Below are 19,185 nucleotides of genomic sequence, written 5' to 3'. Positions count from 1 at the left end.
AAAAATGACAGGCAATGAAATAAAGAGAGTGAAGTATTTTAGGGAAAATCCAAAGCAAAGATCCTTACAGCATTATAGCAATAAGAAATGACAGTCACTCAAATAAAGAGATCCATGGATTTTAAGGAATTTCTAAAGCATAGCTCCCACAGCAACGAAGCAATAAAAAATGACAGGCAATAAAATAAAGAGAGTGAAGTATTTTGGGGAAATACTGAAAAATAGATCCCTACAGCAAACTTAGCATGAAAAAATGACAGGCAATGAAAAAAAGAGAGTGAAGTATTTTAGGGAAAATCTAAAACATAGCCCCCTACAGCAACTTACCAAAAAAAATGACAGGCATTGAAATAAAGAGAGGCAAAGATTTTAGGGAAATTCTAAAGCATTGCTCCCTACAGCAACAAAGCAATTAAAAATGACAGGCAATGAAATAAAGACAGCGAAGGATTTTAGGGAGATTCTGAAGCAAAGCTCCCTACAGCAACGAAGCAATAAAAAATGACAGGCAATAAAATAAAGAAAGCCAAGGATTTTAGGGAAATTCTAAAGCATAGCTCCCTACAGCAACAAAGCAATAAAAATGACAGGCAATGAAATAAAGACAACGAAGGATTTTGGGGAGATTCTGAAGCAAAGCTCCCTACAGTAACGAAGCACCAAAAAATGACAGGCAATAAAATAAAGAGAACCAAGGATTTTAGGAAACGTCTAAAGCAAAGTTCCTTACAGCAACGAAGCAATAAAAAATGACAGGTAATGAAATATAGAGAGAGAAGAATTTTAGGGAATGTCTAAAACAAAGCTCCCTACAGCATCTTAGCAATAAAAATTGACAGGCAATTAAATGAAGAGAGCAAAGGATTTTAAGAAAATTCTAAAGCATAGCTCTCTACAGCACGTTAGCGATAAAAAGAGGCAGTCAATGAAATAAAGAGAGCGAAGGTTTTTAGGGAAATTATAAAGCATAGCTCCCATCAGCAACGAAACAATAGAAAATGACAGGTAACGAAATAAAAAGAACGAAGGATTGTTGGGAAATTCCAAAGCAAAGATCCTTACAGCGTTATACCAATAAAAAATGACAGTCACTCAAATAAAGAGATTCATGGATTTTTACAAATATCTAAAGCATAGCTCCCTACAGCAGCGAAGCAATAAAAAATGACAGGCGATGAAATAAAGAGAGTGAAGTATTTTAGGGAAATTCTGAAACATAGCTCCCTATAGCAACGAAGCAATAAAAAAAGACAGGCAATGAAATAAAAAGAAAGAAGGATTTTAGGAAAAGTCTAAAGCAAAGTTCCTTACAGCAACGAAGCATTAAAAAATGACAGGCAATGAAATAAAGACAGCGAAGGATTTTAGGGAGATTCTGAAGCAAAGCTCCCTACAGCAACGAAGCAATAAAAAATGACAGGCAATAAAATAAAGAAAGCCAAGGATTTTAGGGAAATTCTAAAGCATAGCTCCCTACAGCAACAAAGCAATAAAAATGACAGGCAATGAAATAAAGACAACGAAGGATTTTGGGGACATTCTGAAGCAAAGCTCCCTACAGCAACGAAGCATCAAAAAATGACAGGCAATAAAATAAAGAGAACCAAGGATTTTAGGAAAAGTCTAAAGCAAAGTTCCTTACAGCAACGAAGCAATAAAAAATGACAGGTAATGAAATATAGAGAGAGAAGAATTTTAGGGAATGTCTAAAACATAGCTCCCTACAGCATCTTAGCAATAAAAATTGACAGGCAATTAAATGAAGAAAGCGAAGGATTTTAAGAAAATTCTAAAGCATAGCTACCTACAGTAACGAAGCAATAAAAAATGACAGGCAATGAAATAAAGATAATCAAGGATTTGAATGAAAATCTAAAGCATAGCTCCCTACAGAAACTTAGCATTGAAATTTGACAGGCAATGAAATAAAGAGAGCGAAGGATTCTAGGGAAATTCTAAAACATAGCTCTCTACAGCACGTTAGCGTTAAAAAAAGGCAGTCAATGAAATAAAGAGAGCGAAGGTTTTCAGGGAAATTATAAAGCATAGCTCCCATCAGCAACGAAACAATAGAAAATGACAGGTAACGAAATAAAGAGAACGAAGGATTGTTGGGAAATTCCAAAGCAAAGATCCTTGCAGCATTATACCAATAAAAAATGACAGTCACTCAAATAAAGAGATTCATGGATTTTTACGAATATCTAAAGCATTGCTCCCTACAGCAACAAAGCAATAAAAAATGACAGGCAATGAAATAAAGACAGCGAAGGATTTTAGGGAGATTCTGAAGCATAGCTCCCTACAGCAACAAAGCAACGAAAAATGACAGGCAATAAAAAAAAGAGAGCCAAGGATTTTAGGAAAAGTCTAAAGCAAAGCTCCTTACAGAATCGAAGCAATAAAAAATGACAGGCAATGAAATGAAAAGAAAGAAGGATTTTAGGGAGTTTCTGAAGCATAGCTCCCTACAGCAACGAAGCACAAAAAAATGACAGGCAATGAAATAAAGAGAGTGAAGTATTTTAGGGAAAATCCAAAGCAAAGATCCTTACAGCATTATAGCAATAAAAAATGACAGTCACTCAAATAAAGAGATCCATGGATTTTAAGGAATTTCTAAAGCATAGCTCCCCACAGCAACGAAGCAATAAAAAATGACAGGCAATAAAATAAAGAGAGTGAAGTATTTTGGGGAAATACTGAAAAATAGATCCCTACAGCAAACTTAGCATGAAAAAATGACAGGCAATGAAAAAAAGAGAGTGAAGTATTTAAGGGAAAATCTAAAACATAGCCCCCTACAGCAACTTACCAAAAAAAATGACAGGCATTGAAATAAAGAGAGGCAAAGATTTTAGGGAAATTCTAAAGCATTGCTCCCTACAGCAACAAAGCAATTAAAAATGACAGGCAATGAAATAAAGACAGCGAAGGATTTTAGGGAGATTCTGAAGCAAAGCTCCCTACAGCAACGAAGCAATAAAAAATGACAGGCAATAAAATAAAGAAAGCCAAGGATTTTAGGGAAATTCTAAAGCATAGCTCCCTACAGCAACAAAGCAATAAAAATGACAGGCAATGAAATAAAGACAACGAAGGATTTTGGGGAGATTCTGAAGCAAAGCTCCCTACAGCAACGAAGCATCAAAAAATGACAGGCAATAAAATAAAGAGAGCCAAGGATTTTAGGAAAAGTCTAAAGCAAAGCTCCTTACAGCAACGAAGCAAAAAAAATAACAGGCAATGAAATAGAGAGAGAGAAGGACTTTAGGGAATGTCTAAAACAAAGCTCTCTACAGCATCTTAGCAATAAAAATTGACAGGCAATTAAATGAAGAAAGCGAAGGATTTTAAGAAAATTCTGAAGCATAGCTCCCTACAGCAATTTAGCAATAAAAAATGACAAGCAATGAAAAAAAGAGAACCAAAGATTCTTGGGAAATTTTAAAGCTAAGCTCCCTACAGCAACTAAGCAAAAAAAATTCACAGGCAATGAAATAAAGAGAGTGAAGTATTTTAGGGAAATTCTGAAACATAGCTCCCTACAGCAACAAAGCAATAAAAATGACAGGCAATGAAATAAAGACAACGAAGGATTTTAGGGAGATTTTGAAGCAAATCTCCCTACAGCAACGAAGCAATAAAAAATGACAGGCAATAAAATAAAAAAAGCCAAGGATTTTAGGGAAATTCTAAAGCATAGCTCCCTACAGCAACAAAGCAATAAAAATGACAGGCAATGAAATAAAGAAAACGAAGGATTTTGGGGAGATTCTGAAGCAAAGCTCCCTACAGCAACGAAGCACCAAAAAATGACAGGCAATAAAATAAAGAGAACCAAGGATTTTAGGAAACGTCTAAAGCAAAGTTCCTTACAGCAACGAAGCAATAAAAAATGACAGGTAATGAAATATAGAGAGAGAAGAATTTTAGGGAATGTCTAAAACAAAGCTCCCTACAGCATCTTAGCAATAAAAATTGACAGGCAATTAAATGAAGAGAGCGAAGGATTTTAAGAAAATTCTAAAGCATAGCTCTCTACAGCACGTTAGCGATAAAAAAAGGCAGTCAATGAAATAAAGAGAGCGAAGGTTTTTAGGGAAATTATAAAACATAGCTCCCATCAGCAACGAAACAATAGAAAATGACAGGTAACGAAATAAAAAGAACGAAGGATTGTTGGGAAATTCCAAAGCAAAGATCCTTACAGCGTTATACCAATAAAAAATGACAGTCACTCAAATAAAGAGATTCATGGATTTTTACGAATATCTAAAGCATAGCTCCCTACAGCAGCGAAGCAATAAAAAATGACAGGCGATGAAATAAAGAGAGTGAAGTATTTTAGGGAAATTCTGAAACATAGCTCCCTATAGCAACGAAGCAATAAAAAAAGACAGGCAATGAAATAAAAAGAAAGAAGGATTTTAGGAAAAGTCTAAAGCAAAGTTCCTTACAGCAACGAAGCAATAAAAAATGACAGGCAATGAAATAAAGACAGTGAAGGATTTTAGGGAGATTCTGAAGCAAAGCTCCCTACAGCAACGAAGCAATAAAAATGACAGGCAATAAAAAAAAGAAAGCCAAGGATTTTTGGGAAATTCTAAAGCATAGCTCCCTACAGCAACAAAGCAATAAAAATGACAGGCAATGAAATAAAGACAACGAAGGATTTTGGGGAGATTCTGAAGCAAAGCTCCCTACAGCAACGAAGCATCAAAAAATGACAGGCAATAAAAAAAAGAGAACCAAGGGTTTTAGGAAAAGTCTAAAGCAAAGTTCCTTACAGCAACGAAGCAATAAAAAATGACAGGTAATGAAATATAGAGAGAGAAGAATTTTAGGGAATGTCTAAAACATAGCTCCCTACAGCATCTTAGCAATAAAAATTGACAGGCAATTAAATGAAGAAAGCGAAGGATTTTAAGAAAATTCTAAAGCATAGCTCTCTACAGCACGTTAGCGATAAAAAAAGGCAGTCAATGAAATAAAGAGAGCGAAGGTTTTTAGGGAAATTATAAAGCATAGCTCCCATCAGCAACGAAACAATAGAAAATGACAGGTAACGAAATAAAGAGAACGAAGGATTTTTGGGAAATTCCAAAGCAAAGATCCTTACAGCATTATAGCAATAAAAAATGACAGTCATTCAAATAAAGAGATCCATGGATTTTAAGGATATTCTAAAGCATAGCTCCCTACAGCAACGAAGCAATAAAAAATGACAGGCAATAAAATAAAGAAAGCCAAGGATTTTAGGGAGATTGTAAAGCATAGCTCCTTACAGCAACAAAGCAATAAAAATGACAGGCAATGAAATAAAGACCACGAAGGCTTTTGGGGAGATTCAGAAGCAAAGCTCCCTACAGCAACGAAGCACCAAAAAATGACAGGCAATAAAATAAAGAGAGCCAAGGATTTTAGGAAAAGTCTAAAGCAAAGTTCCTTACAGCAACGAAGCAATAAAAAATGACAGGTAATGAAATAAAGACAGCGAAGGATTTTAGGGAATGTCTAAAGCAAAGCTCTGTACAGCATCTTAGCAATAAAAATTGACAGGCAATTAAATGAAGAAAGCGAAGGATTTTAAGAAAATTCTAAAGCATAGCTACCTACAGTAACGAAGCAATAAAAATGACAGGCAATGAAATAAAGATAATCAAGGATTTGAATGAAAATCTAAAGCATAGCTCCCTACAGCAACTTAGCATTGAAATTTGACAGGCAATGAAATAAAGAGAGCGAAGGATTCTAGGGAAATTCTAAAACATAGCTCTCTACAGCACGTTAGCGATAAAAAAGGCAGTCAATGAAATAAAGAGAGCGAAGGTTTCCAGGGAAATTATAAAGCATAGCTCCCATCAGCAACGAAACAATAGAAAATGACAGGTAACGAAATAAAGAGAACGAAGGATTGTTGGGAAATTCCAAAGCAAAGATCCTTGCAGCATTATACCAATAAAAAATGACAGTCACTCAAATAAAGAGATTCATGGATTTTTACGAATATCTAAAGCATAGCTCCCTACAGCAGCGAAGCAATAAAAAATGACAGGCAATGAAATAAAGAGAGTGAAGTATTTTAGGGAAGTTCTGAAACATAGCTCCCTACAGCAACGAAGCAATAAAAATGACAGGCAATAAAATAAAGAGAGTGAAGTATTTTAGGGAAATTTCTGAAGCATAGCTCCCTACAGCAACAAAGCAATAAAAAATGACAGGAAATGAAATAAAGACAACGAAGGATTTTAGGGAGATTCTGAAGCATAGCTCCCTACAGCAAACTTAGCATGAAAAAATGACAGGCAATAAAATAAAGAGAGTGAAGTATTTTAGGGAAATTTCTGAAGCATAGCTCCCTACAGCAACAAAGCAATAAAAAATGACAGGAAATGAAATAAAGACAACGAAGGATTTTAGGGAGATTCTGAAGCATAGCTCCCTACAGCAAACTTAGCATGAAAAAATGACAGGCAATGAAATATAGAGAGAGAAGGATTTTAAGGAATGTCTAAAACAAAGCTCCTTACAGCATCTTAGCAATAAAAATTGACAGGCAATAAAATGAAGAAAGCGAAGGATTTTTAGAAAATTCTGAAGCATAGCTACCTAAAGCAATTTAGCAAAAAAAAATGACAAGCAATGAAATAAAGAGAGCAAAGGATTTTAGGGAAATTATAAAACATAGCTCCCATCAGCAACGAAACAATAAAAAATTGCAGGTAACGAAATAAAGAGAACGAAGGATTTTTGGGAAATTCCAAAGCAAAGATCCTTACAGCATTATAGCAATAAAAAATGACAGACACTCAAATAAAGAGATCCTCGGATTTTTAGGAAATTCTAAAGCATAGCTCCCTACAGCAACGAAGCAATAAAAAATAAATAGCAATGAAAAAAAGAGAGTGAAGTATTTTAGGGAAATTCTGAAACATAGCTCCCTACAGCAACGAAGCAATAAAAAATTACAGGTAACAAAATAAAGAGAACGAAGGATTTTTGGGAAATTCCAAAGCAAAGATCCTTACAGCATTATAGCATTAAAAAATGACAGTCACTCAAATAAAGAGATCCATGGATTTTAAGGAAATTCTGAAGCATAGCTCCCTACAGCAACGAAGCAATAAAAAATGACAGGCAATGAAATAAAGAGAGTGAAGTATTTTAGTGAAATTCTGAAACATAGCTCCCTACAGCAACGAAGCAATAACAAATGACAGGCAATGAAAAAAGAGAGTGAAGGATTTTAGGGAAATTATAAAGCATTGCTCCCATCAGCAACGAAACAATAAAAAATGACAGGTAACGAAATAAAGAGAACGAAGGATTTTTGGGAAATTCCAAAGCAAAGATCCTTACAGCATTATAGCAATAAAAAATGACAGTCATTCAAATAAAGAGATCCATGGATTTTAAGGAAATTCTAAAGCATAGCTCCCTACAGCAACGAAGCAATAAAAAATGACAGGCAATGAAATAAAGAAAACCAAGGATTCTTGGGAAATTTCAAAGCAAAGCTCCCTACAGCAACTTAGCAAAGAAAATCCAAAGGCAATGAAATTAAGAGAGCCATGGATTTTAGGAAAAGTCTAAAGCAAAGCTCCTTACAGCAACGAACCAATAAAAAATGACAGGCAATGAAATAAAGAGAACGAAGGTTTTTAATGAAAATCTAAAGCATAGCTCCCTACAGCAACTTAGCAATGAAAATTGACAGGCAATGAAATGAAGAGAGTGAAGTGAAGAGCCAAGGAATTTAGGGAAAATCTTCTACATAGCCCCCTACAGCAACTTAACAAAAAAAATGACAGGCAATGAAATAAAGATAATCAAGGATTTTAGGGAATTTCTAAAACTTAGCCTCCCACAGCAACTTAGCAATAAAAACCGACAGACAATTAAATAATGAGAGCGAAGGATTCTAGGAAATTCTAAAACATAGCTCACTACAGCAACTTACCAAAAAAATGACGGGCAAAAAAAAAGAGAGCCAAGGATTTTAGGGAAATTCTAAAGCATAGCACCCTAATGACAGGCAATGAAATAAAGCGAGCAAAGGATTTTAGGGAGATTCTGAAGCATAGCTTCCTACAGCAACAAAGCAATTAAAATGGACAGGCAATGAAATAAAGAGAACGAAGGATTTTAGGAAAATTCTAAAGCATAGCTCCCTACAGAAACGAAGCAATAAAATAAGACAGGCAATAAAATAAAGAGAGCCAAAAATTTTTGGAAAATTCCAAAGCAAAGTTCCTTACAGGAACTTAGCAAAAAAAATTGACAGGCAATGAAATAAAGAAAGCGAAGGATTTTATGCAAATTCCGAAGCACATCTCCCTACAGCAAGTTAGCGATAAAAATTGACAGGTAAATGAATAAAGAGAGGAAAGGATTTTATGGAAATTGTGAAGCGTAGCTCCCTACAGCAACTTAGCAATTAAAACTGACAGACGATGGAATAATGAGAGCGATGGTTTTTAGGGAAATTCCAAAGAAAAGCTCCCTACAGCAACTTAGCAATAAATATCGACAGAAAGCAAGTTCTAGGGAAATTCTAAAACATAGCTCCCTACAGCAACGAAGCAATAAAAAATGACAGGCAATGAAATAAAGAGAGCCAAGTATTATAGGGAAATTCTAAAACAAAGCTCCCTATAGCATCTTAGCAGTAAAAATTGACAGGCAAGGAAATGAGAACACGAAGGCTTTTATAGTAATTCTAAAGCAAAGCTCCCCACAGCAACGTAGCAATAAATATTGTTAGGCAAAAACAAAGATGAAGGAAGGATTTTAGAGCAACTTTAACGTAAAGCTCTCTACAGCAAATTAGCAAGAAAACATGACACGTTGGTTTTTAGAGAAACTCATAAGCAAAGCTAATGGCAGTAAGTGATAATCAAAAATAATTACGCAAGGAAAAAAATAAAGGGCTTTTTAGAGAAATTTCATAACAGAGCCACCAACAGTAAGTTTGAAATAAATTTTTTTGAGGAAGGAAACAAAATTACAGAAGGATTTTAGAGAAATGTTTTTGCAAAGCTTACAACATTAAGAAACTTTTCATCAAAAGCAACGTAAATTAAGTCAGGAACAGGATTTAATTCTCAAGGAAAATATTATTTTTGAATTATAATGGTAGTTCTAAAATAAAAATTTTTTGAAAAAATGTAATGTCTGCAGTTAAGAATAAATGCAGAACGATCCACGCTATTCAAGTTTGTAATTTTGGAATTTAAAGGAAAGGGAACCGACATACCTGCAAAAGTCATACAAGTTTTTATTAAGGTTTTAGTCCAGATCCCATTCATATCCAATTTCTAGTTGTTCAAGGCATCAACTGGCTACATTGATGGAGCTTTGAAGAGGAATTTGTGAGTCCTAGGATTTTAACAAAAAAACATTGGAAGTAGTTGAAAAGATATTTCAATAAAGTTCACGAAAATGCAAGTTTCTTTAATTTTGTCCTAAAGAACAGAGTCCTGAGCAAAAGCAAGACCTGAAGGACCGAAGAAACCAAACAAACTGTTTATGATTAAAAGAGATCTGGAGAACGTTATCGACAAAGTCTAAAATCAAAAAGTCGTTTCAATCAAAGTATCGAAATCATAGATGGCTTTTTCATTGTTAACATTTTTTCAAAGTTCTAAAAAGCAACAATATTTTGTTTTCTAAACTGAATTGCCAAAAAATGACATTGATTCAAAAGAGCTAAGAGAGGGGGTTTTCATAACAAAGGGTAGTATCGTTGCTAAGAGGATAAATTCAAAATGCTTGCAAAAGTAGCATTAGTAGAGGTAATGTCATGGTAATTAAAAGTAACACATAATGTTTTGCATTGGACTTTAATCATTGGCATCACATTACAGCCTTAGTTTGGAAGAATTCGGAGGAAATTAAACAAGTCAGGATTTTGTCCTAAATTTTTCCCAAACTTTCAATATTTTAGTCAAAGCCTTAAAATCCACAAAACATTATGCAGCTGTGTTCTACATCAAGCTACGTATGAAGCAGATTAGAATTTAGGGAGCCAAAATAAGAAAGTCACACAGACACGCCCTTTATTAAAGGTTACACCCAAAAATGATGTAAAGAATTAGTTGCTACATTATCTGCAGACGGAAGGAAAGTTTTGTAATGCATTCATTCTGTGGGCTAATGCATAAATATTAATAACATTATCTTATGGGAAAAGAAATTTTATTATTGAAATTAAATTAATGGCAATCTCGGCCTAGATATAAAAAAAAAAGAATTTTTTTTGCGAGCATTTCAAGACTGTCTACTCTTGATTTGAAAATACAAAACAGTAGAAGAAAGTGGGTAACTTTGTGGTTTTCTTTGGGGATGTCAGGGACTTTTATCCTGCCAAACTGAATGTGAAACTGCCAAAAATTATGACGATTTAATGAACATCAAACGATGAACTTCAAAACGTAGAAGGGACACGATGGACAGTCATCGACTTTTTTCGGTCTAACGTAAGAGTTTACAAAGACTACGTTAAGGATTGAAACATCCCAGGAAATAATGTTACGAGAAGCATTGCTGTCTATTAATTGAAAAAGATCAACGAGAAACATAATTTGAAAGTAAGATGTTAATCAGAATTATTCAAAGATACGTTTAGTCAAAAGTAAAGGGGACAGGAACAAAAACCTTGTTTCAAAACGCAGAAGAGACAATATGGAGAGAGATTGACTTTATCAATAGGGGGTAAGACCATACTTAGATTAGATAAAGAACTGAAACATCCAAGGAATCAATGGCACAACAAGCATTGCTGTCTATCAATTGAGAGAGACCAACGAGAAACATAAACTTTATCTAATAAAAGGTAAGAGTCTAATCAGTATTATTCAAAGATGCATTTAGCCAACAGTACAGGAGACAGAAACGAAAACCTTGTTTTTAAACGCAAAACAGACACGATGGAAAGTCGTTGACTTTTTCGGTCTAACAAAAGAGTTCACGAAGATTAGGTTAAGCATTTAAAAATCCCGGGAAATAATGGCATGACAAGCTTTGCTGTCTATTAATTGAGAGAGAATAACGAGAAACATAAACTTTATCAATTTAAATGTTAGATTTTAATCAGTATAATTAAAAAAGAGTTTAGCCAAAAGTACAAAAGACAGGGACAAGAAGCTTGTTTCACAACGCAGAAGAGACACGATGGACAGTCATCGACTTTTCAATATAGGGTAAGATTTTTCTTCGATTAGATTGAAGATTGAAAAATCCAAGGAATTAATGGCATAAAAAGGATTGCTGTCTATCAATGGAGAGACATCATCGAGAAACGTAAACGTTATTTACTTCAAAGTAAATGTTTAATCAGAATATTTTAAAGATAAATTTAGCCAAAAGTACAAGAGACAGGAACAAAAACCTTGTTTTAAAACGCAGAAGAGACACGACGGAAAGTCGTTGACTTTTTCAATAAAGGGTAAGACCGTTCTTAAATTTGCTGTAGTATTAATCTTTTAGAATTCAAATTTAGAGTTGAATCAGAATACTTCCAAAATAAATTTAGCCAAAGGTATAAAGGGTAGAGTCAACAAACCTTCTTTCAGAACGTAGGAAGGACACGATGGTGAATCTTCGACTTTATCTATCAAGGGTAACAGTTTACTTAGATTAGATTATGGATGGAAACATCCAAGGAAAATATGGCAGAACAAGCAATGCTTTCTTTCAATGGAAGAATCCAACGAGAAACATAAACTTTTGAAAATTCAAACTTAGAGTCTTATACAAATAGTTCAAAGATAAAGTTAGCCTAAGATACAAAGGGCAGAGACTACAAAGTTTCTTTCAAAAGTAAAAGGGACACGATTATAAATCATCTTTTCTATCTATCTAAGGTAAGAATTTACTTAGATTCATGTTACTCGATGTAGAGTAAGTATGGATAGAGTTCAGGCTGCAGTGCAGGTGATTCAAAATTGATCTTAATCCCGTGCTTAGGAAAATGTCAATAATTTGTAAACGCAGCAGGCATTCGCTGTTCACCAAAAATCTTCTCATTACCAGAGGGTAAGGGTAGCTAAATATCGTTCTGATTGATTTTACCCTTGTTGATTGATTAGGCGAGGCTATATAGCCCCTTCACTATATCCCCTCTTAGATAAGGAGGAGGGCTTCTTTTTCTTTAGAACATATGATTTCAACTCTTGGATTGATACTGGTTATGACGATCATAGCAAATACTACTTTATCCGGCATTCCAATTCTCTATTTGGATTGACACAAAAGAAGTGACGTAGATTCACTATGGGACTGGAGTATGCAACCATTCCATTTTCCTTCCGGGTCGGTGTGTTCGTAGGGGGGGGGGGGGGAGGTGTAGATCATGACCAATGATTCACAGATATTATAATAAGAAAAACAAAATAGAAAGTCAATCAGATCGACCTCGAAAAAATTTTGTTACAGTAGATTGAGGCGAGAAAATCTAAGCACTACATCGCAATTCAATGTAAAAGTATTTAAGGAATTTTAATTCTCCTGAATTACTGGGGTTTTGCATTCAATGTATAGGGTCAAATCAGGAGCGGATCCAGACTATAGCAACTGTAGCTCGAGCTATAGTCAAAATCTCCGTGTTTGATTTTCGGAATTCAAAGTTAAGTGTTAATTTTTCCTCTGCTATCAAGCCTCTCAACATTTGAAAGCAGCGGTATAGGTTATCAAATTATTAACAAACATGCATTGCTGGCGGCTCTTGCTAATGGGCATCTGGGGCCATGCACCCTCAAAAAGATTCAAAGGAAATCTATGATATTCATATTTAATTTTAAAGATAGTCTTACTGTGGTTAATTATATAAGTTTGTATCTCTTCTAGAAAAAGCTCCTTGCTATCCCGTCTCGTCTTTAGCCTCGCTTCTGGCCCGCTAGTGCCTTGAGCGATGATGTCATTTTACGGGCAAAGTTTTTTTGCCCCTAGCCGACATGCGCACAAGCTAAGTTTTGACCTCGAGCATTGCAAAACGCCGTCTGTGATTGGCTCATTTGGATTTGGGGCAAGAAAAATTTTGCCCGTAAAATGACATCATCGCTAAACAACAACCACATCTATTTATGCTTTTTCTTCTGCGCTCCATGACGATCAACATCAAACCATGAATACAGTGAAAAATTTGAAAAGTCGACCTTTCTATCGATTATCGCAATATTGATGGTCTGCCCTCCCAACTGTGAAAGTCACGAGCCGCCACTGGTCATCACTATGCCTCTCCGGATTTGCTCTGGAAAAGGCATCGAAGACAATGAAACTCGTACTATAATTTTTGGCGCGAGCTATAGTGAAGCTATAGTCAGGTTTGAAAATGGCTTTTTAACCAATAGAATATGAGTATCCACGGTACATCTCCGCTCTCTGCCCCCTGTAAAGCAACAGTGGACTATAGCTCGTCTTCACATCCTGGGTCCCCTGTAATGTAGCTTCAAAGGCAAGAACCTACTAGGGAATAGGCAGGGACGGCGGAACGACCAAGCGGCAAGAGAGGGGGGCAGGCTCGAGTTAAAGGGCTTTTGAAAGATAATTCTCAGCTTCTACAAATTCATACGTGACTGCAATTTTATTATCTGTAGGTATCTTCAACATTGGCTAACTTTCGGCACAAGGAATTATTTTACATGTTTTGAGAAGTTCAGAATTTCTCATGAATCTCTCTGATTATTACAATTGGCCAGTTTCAAGGGAACTTTATTAAAAACAACTCTTGCCCCTTCTGTCAAAGGGCAACAGGGGCGGTTGTACCCCTACACCCCCTTCTCTGGCGTCCCTGTAGATAGAAAAAGGATGTTCGAAGGAATATTTATGAATACGAAGCAACTATAAGCACACATGGTTTTATCATTTGCCCATATAGTGGGCGTGTCCCACAAGCAAGAAGGGTGTGGTCCCGATCCCAAAAAATTTGAGCTATAATCACCAAAAATCCTGGATCCGTCCCTGGTCAAATGACGTTTCCACATATATTGCAATCAAAGCTTTAACCAAACGAATTCTAAGTTTGCTCTCTGAAAACAGGTTTTCTTTACAGCCGGCAGGTTTTTGATTTACTGCGTATTTATCGAAGTTGCAGAATACTTAAAATAAGAACCCTATCAAAATTATTCAACAAAGCTTATTCGCTTGACGTTAAGAGGAAGAATCTTGAAGATGTCGTATCTATTTTCTGATAAGGTAAGATAAAAGCAAAATTTTGAAAGAAAATAAGAGAACATATTCGATTACCTCAATTAAACGCAATCAGCCTGCGTCCTCTACCTCTGCGTCAAGGCATCGAATGTCTTCTACTTGTCGAAGCTTTACGCTGCAATACAAAATCCAGTATCGAACAAAGTTGAGAAGTTTAGAGATTTAGTTGATTTATAGATCTAGCTGAAGTCACAATAGAGCACCATCAAGTAGGCCATCTTGGATTGTATAAACCTTCAAAAACACTGCCGAATTCATTGCAGAATGCCAGAGCGAACGATATCATCCTCAAGTTTCCATTAGCATCATCAAAACTTTGTTATGCATCATACTAAATATCTGGTTTATAATTCAGAATATTGATTATAAAGCAAATGGATTGCTTATTTATATTCTACGAAAACCTGGGATACTCAAGGGAGATTCAATTTGAATGAACCACAGGTAGTCCAAAGGGGAAACCAACAATTAAAAATATAAGCGGGAGAAGTGTCTCTTGGGAGTTCACAGGCAATTGCTCCTCCGCGCCTCTGATAATATCAAATTTGTGTAAAAAAAATCAGCAAAACTATTTTTGTCAAGGGGGGGGGGGGGGGGGAAGGGGGCTGTGTCTATTGTCAAAAAAATATCACAAACCCAATGATATTGGAATAAATGGTAGGGTAAGTTTATCAAGCCTTCCATATTGGTATGCTAAAGATGAAAAAATAAGACAATTGGCTACCAATTTTATGCAATAAATTTAAAGTCTTTTTCAAATAGCGTCAAATGACCGTTTTAAGTAATGAATCGCACGCTAGAAATGCCTCGATACTTCATTTTATCATTCGGAGACGTTTAAGGTGTTCTTGATTTTGGTACCTTCGGGTCTTAAAATAAGACCATTTGCTACCAAGTTTATTCAATAAATTTAAAGTCTTTTTCAAATAGCATCAAAAGACCAATTTAGGTTATGAATTGCATGCTAGAATTGCCTCGGTACGTCATTTTAACTATCGGAGACGTTTGAGGGTGTTCTTGATTTTGGTATCTTTGGGTCTTAAAATAAGACCCTTTGCTACCAATTTTATGCAATAAATTTAAAGTCTTTTTCGAATAGCGTCAAATGACCGTTTTAAGTAATGAATTGCACGCTAGAATTGCCTCGGTACGTCATTTTAACTATCGGAGACGTTTAAGGTGTTCTTGATTTTGGTACCTTTGGGTCTTAAAATAAGACCCTTTGCTATCAATTTTATGCAATAAATTTAAAGTCTTTTTCAAATAGCATCAAAAAACCGTTATGAGTAATGAATTGCACGCTAGAATTGCCTTGATAGGTCATTTTAACAATCGGAGACGTTTAAGGGTGTTCTTGATTTTGGTACCTTTGGGTCTTAAAATATAACCCTTTGCTACCAATTTTATGCAATAAATTTAAAGTCTTTTTCAAATAGCGTCAAATAACCATTTTAGGTTATGAATTTTACGCTAGAATTGCCTTGATAGGTCATTTTAACATTCGGAGACGTTTAAGGGTGTTCTTGATTTTGGTACCTTTGGGTCTTAAAATAAGACCCTTTGCTACCAATTTTATGCAATAAATTTAAAGTCTTTTTTAAATAGCGTCAAAAGACCGTTTTACGTAATCAATTGCACGCTAGAATTGCCTCGATAGGTCATTTTAACATTCGGAGACGTTTAAGGTGTTCTTGATTTTGGTACCTTTGGGTCTTAAAATAAGACCATTTGCTACCAATTTTATTCAATAAATTTAAAGTCTTTTTTAAATAGCGTCAAAAGACCGTTTTAAGTAATGAATTGCACGCTAGAATTGCCTTGATAGGTCATTTTAACATTCGGAGACGTTTAAGGGTGTTCTTGATTTTGGTATCTTTGGGTCTTAAAATAAGACCCTTTGCTACCAATTTTATGCAATAAATTTAAAGTCTTTTTCAAATAGCGTCAAATAACCATTTTAGGTTATGAATTTTACGCTAGAATTGCCTTGATAGGTCATTTTAACATTCGGAGACGTTTAAGGGTGTTCTTGATTTTGGTACCTTTGGGTCTTAAAATAAGACCCTTTGCTACCAATTTTATGCAATAAATTTAAAGTCTTTTTTAAATAGCGTCAAAAGACCGTTTTAAGTAATGAATTGCACGCTAGAATTGCCTCGATACTTCATTTTAACATTAGGAGACGTTTAAGGTGTTCTTGATTTTGGTACCTTTGGGTCTTAAAATAAGACCATTTGCTACAAATTTTATGCAATAAATTTAAAGTCTTTTTCAAATAGCGTCAAATAACCATTTTAGGTTATGAATTTTACGCTAGAATTGCCTTGATAGGTCATTTTAACATTCGGAGACGTTTAAGGGTGTTCTTGATTTTGGTACCTTTGGGTCTTAAAATAAGACCCTTTGCTACCAATTTTATGCAATTAATTTAAAGTCTTTTTCAAATAGCGTCAAAAGACCAATTTAGGTTATGAATTGCATGCTAGAATTGCCTCGGTACGTCATTTTAACTATCGGAACCTTTGAGGGTGTTCTTGATTTTGGTATCTTTGGGTCTTAAAATAAGACCCTTTGCTACCAATTTTATGCAATAAATTTAAAGTCTTTTTCAAATAGCTTCAAATAACCATTTTAGGTTATGAATTGCACGTTGGAATTGCCTTGATAGGTCATTTTAACATTCGGAGACGTTTAAGGGTGTTCTTGATTTTGGTACCTTTGGGTCTTAAAATAAGACCCTTTGCTACCAATTTTATGCAATAAATTTAAAGTCTTTTTCAAATAGCGTCAAATAACCATTTTAGGTTATGAATTTTACGCTAGAATTGCCTTGATAGGTCATTTTAACATTCGGAGACGTTTAAGGGTGTTCTTGATTTTGGTACCTTTGGGTCTTAAAATAAGACCCTTTGCTACCAATTTTATGCAATAAATTTAAAGTCTTTTTTAAATAGCGTCAAAAGACCGTTTTAAGTAATGAATTGCACGCTAGAATTGCCTTGATAGGTCATTTTAACATTCGGAGACGTTTAAGGGTGTTCTTGATTTTGGTATCTTTGGGTCTTAAAATAAGACCCTTTGCTACCAATTTTATGCAATTAATTTAAAGTCTTTTTCAAAAAGCGTCAAAAGACCATTTTAGGCTATGAATTGGACGCTAGAATTGCCTCGATACTTCATTTTAACATTCGGAGACGTTTAAGGGTGTTCTTGATTTTGGTACCTTTGGGTCTTAAAATAAGACCCTTTGCTACCAATTTTATGCAATTAATTTAAAGTCTTTTTCAAATAGCGTCAAAAGACCATTTTAGGTTATGAATTGCACGCTAGAATTGCCTCGATACTTCATTTTAACATTCGGAGACGTTTAAGGGTGTTCTTGATTTTGGTACCTTTGGGTCTTAAAATAAGACCTATTGCTACCAATTTTATGCAATAAATTTAAAGTCTTTTTCAAATAGCGTCAAATGACCGTTTTAAGTAACGAATGGCACGCTAGAATTGCCTTGATAGGTCATTTTAACTAGCGGAGACGTTTAAGGGTCTTCTTGATTTTGGTACCTTTGGGTCTTAAAATAAGACCCTTTGCTACCAATTTTATGCAATAAATTTAAAGTCTTTTTCAATTAGCGTCAAATGACCGTTTTAAGTAATGAATTGCACGCTAGAATTGACTCGGTACGTCATTTTAACTATCGGAGACGTTTGAGGGTGTTCTTGATTTTGGTACCTTTGGGTCTTAAAATAAGACCCTTTGCTACCAATTTTATGCAATAAATTTAAAGTCTTTTTTAAATAGCGTCAAAAGACCGTTTAAATTAATGAATTACACGCTAGAATTGCCTCGGTACGTCATTTTAACATTCGGAGACATTTAAGGGTGTTCTTGATTTTGGTACCTTTGGGTCTTAAAATAAGACCCTTTGCTACCAATTTTATGCAAGAAAATTTAAAGTCTTTTTCAAATAGCATCAAAAAACCGTTTTAAGTAATGAATTGCACGCTAGAATTGCCTTGATAGGTCATTTTAACATTCGGAGACGTCTAAGGGTGTTCTTGATTTTGGTACCTTTGGTCCTTAAAGTAAGACCCTTTGCTACCAATTTTATGCAATAAATTTAATGTCTTTTTCAAACAGCGTCAAAAGACCATTTTAGGTTATGAATTTTACGCTAGAATTGCCTTGATAGGTCATTTTAACATTCGGAGACGTTTAAGGGTGTTCTTGATTTTGGTACCTTTGGGTCTTTAAATAAGACCCTTTGCTACCAATTTTATGCAATAAATTCAAAGTCTTTTTCAAATAGCGTCAAATAACCATTTTAGGTTATGAATTGCACGCTAGAATTGCCTCGGTACGTCATTTTAACTATCGGAGACGTTTAAGGGTGTTCTTGATTTTGGTACCTTTGGGTCTTAAAATAAGACCCTTTGCTATCAATTTTATGCAATAAATTTAAAGTCTTTTTCAAATAGCATCAAAAAACCGTTATGAGTAATGAATTGCACGCTAGAATTGCCTTGATAGGTCATTTTAACAATCGGAGACGTTTAAGGGTGTTTTTGATTTTGGTACCTTTGGGTCTTAAAATAAGACCCTTTGCTACCAATTTTATGCAATAAATTTAAAGTCTTTTTCAAATAGCGTCAAATAACCATTTTAGGTTATGAATTTTACGCTAGAATTGCCTTGATAGGTCATTTTAACATTCGGAGACGTTTAAGGGTGTTCTTGATTTTGGTACCTTTGGGTCTTAAAATAAGACCCTTTGCTACCAATTTTATGCAATAAATTCAAAGTCTTTTTCAAATAGCGTCAAATAACCATTTTAGGTTATGAATTGCACGCTAGAATTGCCTCGGTACGTCATTTTAACTATCGGAGACGTTTAAGGGTGTTCTTGATTTTGGTACCTTTGGGTCTTAAAATAAGACCCTTTGCTATCAATTTTATGCAATAAATTTAAAGTCTTT

At 34.9% G+C, this 19,185-nt stretch overlaps 1 long non-coding RNA gene across 1 annotated transcript in view; it reads right to left on the bottom strand.

Moving 5' to 3' along the window:
- Nucleotides 1–14,471, bottom strand: part of LOC135692365 (uncharacterized) — a 61,234-nt gene extending 46,763 nt beyond the window's left edge. Inside the window, exons 1-3 of the long non-coding RNA XR_016145114.1 lie at nucleotides 14,248–14,471; nucleotides 11,567–11,614; nucleotides 9,260–9,381 (exon numbers count right to left, since the gene is read on the bottom strand). This is a non-coding gene — a long non-coding RNA (uncharacterized LOC135692365). The remainder of the gene's footprint in view (nucleotides 1–9,259; nucleotides 9,382–11,566; nucleotides 11,615–14,247) is intronic.
- Between the last annotated feature and the right edge of the window lie 4,714 nt (nucleotides 14,472–19,185).

The sequence above is a fragment of the Rhopilema esculentum genome, chromosome 20 (assembly GCF_057945365.1).
Source record: "Rhopilema esculentum isolate cy_ngs chromosome 20, ASM5794536v1, whole genome shotgun sequence".
Lineage (NCBI taxonomy): Eukaryota > Metazoa > Cnidaria > Scyphozoa > Rhizostomeae > Rhizostomatidae > Rhopilema > Rhopilema esculentum.
This window is presented reverse-complemented; position numbering and strand designations above follow the sequence as displayed.